Below are 7,122 nucleotides of genomic sequence, written 5' to 3' on the forward strand. Positions count from 1 at the left end.
AATGACTCTTCATAATTACCCTCTGATGTTTTAGTTTTATGACTTTGACAGGTAACCTCACAGCAAACAAGTCTGATTTTGAATTTTTTTAAATTGGTATGTTGTTTGCATCTTAAGTTCTCCATTCTAGTTTATTTACATTAATTTATCATCTGCCTCCTTCTAAACAGGCTTGGAATGTCTTTACTATAAAAGTTATAACTGAAATATAAATGACATGGAATAAAAGGAGAAACCAAAAACAGGAAAAGAAGGAAACCTATGTTAGAATGAATGTCATGGTTGGTGTTGACACTCCTGGTAGCCAGAGCAAAACTTCCAGAAACAATAGACTCTATTCACCATGCCAGAACCAATTTAGAGGCTTAGGTTCCATGTGTCTTCTGGGATCTAAGCAGGGCCAGCAAAGACATATCTGGGGGTCAGCAAACAAGAACTTCTCACCACAGATCTCCACCCCTCACCTGGTGAACTTCATACACTTTCTCATGGGCTCCTCTCTTCTCAAACCTTTGTCTCCAGGGCCCCCAGAGCAAGCTTTCTACTTCGTATCTGATCACATTGCTGACTTCTGGTAATAACAGCAACCATTTATTAAGATGGGCTAGACCCTGTTCTAAATGTTTCATATATATTAAATCACTGAAGTGTCTCAATAATTTTGTAAGATGTGTCACATTACTATCCCGGTATTAAGATGAAGAAATCATAGTACAAAGAAGTTAATTGACTTATTTCAGGTGCACACAACTGGTAAAGAGCAGCTGAGTCCAGAGAGCACCAGTCATCCAGGTCTGGCCAGATTTTGCCCAGGTGCCTTATTTGCCTCTGTGTTTCTGGTTCAACCTTCACCCACCTCTACCTGCCTCTTCTCTACTTGCCACACTCATTGGCACATTAATTACAGACACTTAAAATCTCCCTGGAGGAACAGAGCCCAACTCATGGGCTCGACACCCAGATCCCTTCACCTATCCCTGACAACCTTTCCAGCTGGTTTATGCACAGACCAGAAAAAAATGGTCTCCCCACCTGTTTGCAGCTTTTCCAATAAGCTACATTCTTTTTGCCTTTCACAGGTAAATCCCTTCTGATCCCTGGTCTGACCTAAGTGGGTCAGATCCACTTTTTTTTTTTTTATTGCAGTACTGGGGCTTGAACTCAGGGCCTACACCTTAAGCCACTCCACCAGCCCTTTACAGTGAAGGGTTTTTTTCAAGATATGGTCTTGTGGAACTATTTGCCTAGGCTGACTCCAAACCACGATCCTCCTGATCTCTGCCTCCTGAGTAGCTAGGATTACAGGTGTGAGCCACTGGTGTCCAGGCCCAAGTGAACAATTACAGATTATACATAAACTTTTCTTCCTCTGAACGCCTTCCCTGACCTCTGCTGGCCTCGCCATGGTCACACCCACACTACAGCACTTGGCCCATTGCTATAACTACCTCAAAATGTCTGTCTCCAGAGGAGACAGCCCACAGCTCTAATCATTTGTTAGGCCTCCAGTACCCTAAACATACCAAGTTTTTCAAAGCTGGGGAATCAGTAAATTAATAAATAGTAAAAGAAGGATTGAAAGGCAAGCACAAGGGAAACAGCCAAGCCTTCTGGACTCTGATATCAAGTAACATTTTCTTTTTGCCAATATTAGGATTTGAATTCAGGGCTTCATGTTTGCTAGGTAGGCGTGCTACCACTTGAGCCATTTGGCCAGCCCTTTTTTGTGTTGGGTATTTTTGAGATGTGGTCTCTCAAACTATTTGCTCACTCTGACCTTGAATCATGATTCTCCTGATCTGACTCCTGAGTAGCTATGATTACAGGTGTAAGCCACCAGCACCCAGCCAAGAATTGTAACTTTTATAACTGCAGATCAGACTTTCGCTGGATATACATTTAAGTTGGGACATGCAGGGGGAATTTGTCTGTAACTCACACCTGACTAAATAAATAATGCCAGTGTATTAAGCTGGTTTTCTTTTTAAGATAAAAAATATCAAATAACTCTTCCTTTACCCAGTCAAGTGTAAATACAAATATCACTCAGCCCTAGAACTGCTTTTACAGTTACATATGCAAATATTACTTTTCTGATGGTGTCACAAGTCTTAAGGGGAGAAGTATGACAGACAATACATTTAACTGAAATGGAGTCTCAAAGAAGAATGTGTTTGGACATCGTGTCTACTTCCTGAAAGCTCACATAACCATTGTTCAGGGTCTTCCTCTTAGGAAGAACTGAGAGTCCAGCTAATATAGGCCAACCCACATAATTACTTATTTCCTCTTGAAGAGCCAAATGAAACAAGAGTGAAATTCTTTATGATTAGAAAGGCAAAACAGCTTCCCTTCATTTCTTTTAGTTTACTTCGTTTATAGTAAAATCTCCAAGTAGGTAGCATTCTCTTAAAAGAAGACCTGCCTGCAATTTTATAAGAAAGAGGAATGTTACGCTAACACAACCCAACTTTGTCAACAGAGTCACTTCCTGAGAACTCCATATCCTCAGCTGCTTGTTCACCTTAGCTGCTTCAGAAAATAATGTTCATGAAGCTGACATGGAGCCAGGGGATATTCACTTGTGAACTAAATTCAAATATGTTTCATATACTATAGTTACAAAGTTTTCCCTCTGTTTTCCAATAAGAGCTGAAATCCTTAGAGCTAAATATTCAGAAACCTCTAGGCTCCAGGAGCCCACCGCTGAGCATTTGGGTGGCTCGTTCTAGAGTAATTCTCAGAATATAGCTTCTATTTCATAAAAATGAGGAAGGGGCTACTCTATAATTTTTTTCTTGGATAGTTCATCAAAAGAATCCAGGTAGAAAAGAAGTAAAATAGTTGGGAAGAGGCATATTCAAAGGAGCGAGAGACGGGAAAGAAAGTAGTCATTGGGAGCTATGGGCTGCACAATTTTGTGTGAGATTGGTCAGTATAAAGTCCTCTAAAAGCTCACCCTGTGAATCACTGTAAATTTTCCTCTATACTATGACCACCCAGAGCAGGAAAGGGTACATAAATGCACTTTAACACTGAGTTCTTCTGCCAGACTATCATGGGCCAATCCTTGAAATGGAAAACAGTCCATTTCAAAACTGTAGGAAGCATTAAAGATTACCACCCTGGAACAAGACAAAGATTTCAGCTAAATAGAACCTGAATCTAACAATTACAAATGTTCAATGCTGACTGTCTGTGACTAGAAATTTGAGGTAGTTTTAAGCACCAGCATTTCTAATAAGCTCACATCCTTGTGGCAGATGCTAGGCAAAGATGGCCACCAACACCAACATGTCCTCCCATCTAGAGGGGGCATCTGTTTCTCCTCCCCATGGAACAGGGCCATCTTTATGACTTGTTTTGCTCAAAAGAAGAATGTAGAAGTAGCACTATGTGACTAGCACGTGTAGGAAATATTAAATTTCTCTTTCCCCTCTGAAGGTTTGAACATTTTAGTCTTGTGAAATAAACTGAGAGTAGATTAACAGGAAAAAAATCCAATGACTGTTTTCACATGCCTAAACACAGAAGCCATATATACAATATGAGACTGGAAGAAAGGCTAGACTTAAAGAGCATTGGAGCTGGGTGTGGTAGTGCAAGCCTGTAATTTCAGCACGCAGGAGGCATAGGTAATAGGATCAGGGGTTTGAGGCCAGCCTGGGCTACAGAGTGAGTTCAAGACCAACCTAAGTTACATAGTAAAACCCTGTCCCAAAAAAACAAGGGCTAGATGCCCAGCAGAATACTGAAAAGGGAGGTTGTTTCTGTGCTCTTTGTGATGGAGAATCCTCACACTCTCTGAGGTGACTTCCTATCCACACATTTAGTAAGTTCTGAATTTCTCTGTCCTTCATGCTCCTGATCTAACCACATTCAGAATAGAAACTAGTGTATTTTCTGGAAAGTCCCAGCCCTCTCTGTGGGGGCTCCTTCTACCAGCACCTCCTGAAGGAGCAGCACTGGACAGTTGTTTTGTGGTACTGGAGGTTGGACCCAGGGCCTTAGGCAGGCTAATCAAGCATTCTACCTCCAAGCTATTCTCCAGCCCAATATGGACAGTCCTTTTTTTTTAAATTTAATTTAATTTTTATTCTTTTTTATTATTGTTACTGGGGGTACATTATGTCATTTATCAAAATTCTTATATCATAGTTGAATTCACTCCCACCATCATACTCCTTTATTCCCTTTTCCCCTATTCCTGGAATAGTTTCAACAGGTCTCATTTTTCTATTACCATATATTAGTACATAATATTCCACCATATTCACCCTCCTATACCTTTTCCCTTCATCCTCCCCTCTCCCATTGGTGCCAACTCCCAGAGAGGACCTGTTTTACTTTCCTGTTCTGTGTTTTTGAAAAAAAGACATTTTTGTTTGTATAAGATAGCTATACAGAGAGTTTTATGGTGACTTTTCCATGTATTATAACCCCAATTGGTTCATCCCCTCTGTTTTTCTCCTTTCTACCTTAGTCCCTTTCTTATGGTGATTTCAACAGGTTTAAAAATTCTACATTCAGGGGCTGGTGGAGTGGCTCTAGTGATAAAGTGCCTATCTAGCAAGCCTAGCAAGTGTGAAGCCTTGACTTCAAGCCCCAGTACTGCCAAAAAGGAAGAAAGAAATGCTGTCTTAAAAATACTATATTTGTTCTTGTATCAAAAGTACATCAACCATATTCACCTTCTTAACTTCTTTCCTCTCCCGTTAATGACCTCCTCTTAGCATGACCTGTTTTTTTATATTGCTTGTATTTGTATTGGGTTTATATTCCACATATGAGAGAAAACATGCAGCTTTCCGGACCTGGCCAACTTCACTTAAGATGATGTTCCCCAGTTCTATCCATTTACTTGCAAATGACAAAATTTCATTCTTCCTTATGGCCGAATACAATTCCACTGTATATAAATACCACATTTTCCTAATCCATTCATCAGTAGTGGAGCATCTTGGCTGTTTCCACAGCTTAGCTATTGTGAATAATGCTGCAATAAACATGGGTGTGCAGGTGCCTTTATTGTAACCTGACTTACATTCCTTTGGGTATTTCTCTAGGAGTGGTGTTGCTGGATCATACAGCAGTTCTAATTTTAGTTCCTTTTTTCAGTACTGGGCTTGAACTCAGAGCTTCGTGCTTGCTAGGCAGGCATTCTACCACTTGAGTCACTCCACCAGCCCTCTTTTTTTAGTTTTTTGAAGAGCCTCTGTTTTCTGTAGTGGTGGTACTAATTTACATTCCCACCAGCAGTGTATGAAGGTTCCTTTTTCCCTAACATCCTCACCGACATTTGTTGTTTGTGTTCTTGATGATAGTCATTTCAACAGGAGGGAGGTGGAATCTTAATGCAGTTTTGATTTACATTTCCTTTATGACCAGGAATGTTGAGCATTTCTTCATGTGTGCTTTGACCATTTCCAATCTGGACAGTTCTTAAACTGCAGTCTTCCACTGTGGTTCCCTTGCCACCTGCAAGGGAGAGAGCCATGGTAGCAAAATCAGACCAGATGGGTTTTTTTTTTTTCCCTAGGGAAGTGTAAGTAGGGCACATAGAAAGATATGGTTGTCATCAAAGACAGTCTGGAAGGAAGATAGCAGTGGAAGACTGGATGTTCTTGCAAGAATAACAATTAGAGCAAAGAAGAGACTCCAAATCACCACAAGGAAAATGTAGCTGATGCCTGTCTGCACAACAGTCAGGATTCCTTTACAGCATCTGTGAAGACTGCTGGGTTTCTGTGGGAAGTAATGGGGGAGGAAGGTGCATAACTTCCCTGATATCTTTATGATAAAACTCAAGTTTTTATAGTTACTGTAGGATTAATTCTATGTATCAACTTGACTGGGCCACAGGATGCCCAGGTATCTGGTGAAACATTTCTGGAGGTGTCTCTGAGGGTGTTTCCAAGAGATGAACTTTTGAACTAATGGACTGAGTAAAACAGATGGCCCCTCTCAGTGAAATTAAGCATTTTTCTTATGGTGGTGAGAGGCTAAATAAAACAAAAAAGAGAGGTACTGAGTGTGGTGGTGCTTACCTATAGTCCCAACCATCAAGACACTGGTATAGGAGCATCACTTGTGCCAATGAGTTCAATGTCAGCCTGTGCAACAAATGAGACATTCTTAGCCCACCAATGCTTGAGCTGAGCAGATTGAGGCTCCTGGTTCTCAGTCCTTCAGACTTGGACTAGAATTTACACCACTGGCTTCCTGGGTCTCCAAATTGCAGACAACATATTATGGGATTTCCCAGTCTCCATAATCCCATGAGCCAAGTCCTTATAATTAACATCATTTTATACATTGATATCCTGTAGTACCATTTCTCTGGAGAACCTAAGCAAAACAGTAGTGACCTTTTCTCCTTCCTTTCCTCCTCCTCCTTCATCTCAGTTTGAAGAATTTAAACAAGACAGTAGGTACTTGGGAGGAGTAGCACTTGAGACACTTTTCAATCTAGGACTATCCACTCCAAGTAAACATGCAATCTAAGGAAACCAGTACACTTGACCTGCAGGTGAATTTCCAGACAAATACTCTCAGAAGGTTGCTGCCCTGAATCACCTCCCACACTGGAAATTCTGGAGCTGCCTCTGAAATCACACCAGGTTTCTTTTGAACCAATCATTTTTTTCTTATTTGACCCTTGCAGGACCCTGAAATTCCTGGCCAGGTCTTTAAGGCTCATTTTTATTAGCCAGTTCCTTTTCCCTCCTGACATCTTTGGCATGGCTTTGTGACCTGCCTTCTTGGGATTCGTGAACTAGTTCCAGCCCAAGATTGTCTACTGTCCAACTCCCACCTCTGCACATCACGAGGACTGTCACATGGATTGAGAGGTGACTCACTGTACTTGTGACAGTAGCACACTGTCGTCCGCGCTTACACCTGCCTCAAGCTTTTGTCCTGGCACTCCCACCACACACTTCCCCTACCAAGTCCTTTGATATTTCCTTCAAATGTTATCTATCATATCACTGTCCACCACGTTTTCTATAGAACTGGAAAAGTTAAAAAATGGCATTTAGTGAGTCTAGGCAAGTCTTGATAGGCCTTTGCTCAAGAGAACTGAGTTATAAATGCCTAAAAGACCACTTTATAATGCAAATT

The sequence above is a fragment of the Castor canadensis genome, chromosome 4 (genome assembly GCF_047511655.1).
Source record: "Castor canadensis chromosome 4, mCasCan1.hap1v2, whole genome shotgun sequence".
NCBI classification, from domain to species: Eukaryota; Metazoa; Chordata; class Mammalia; order Rodentia; family Castoridae; genus Castor; species Castor canadensis.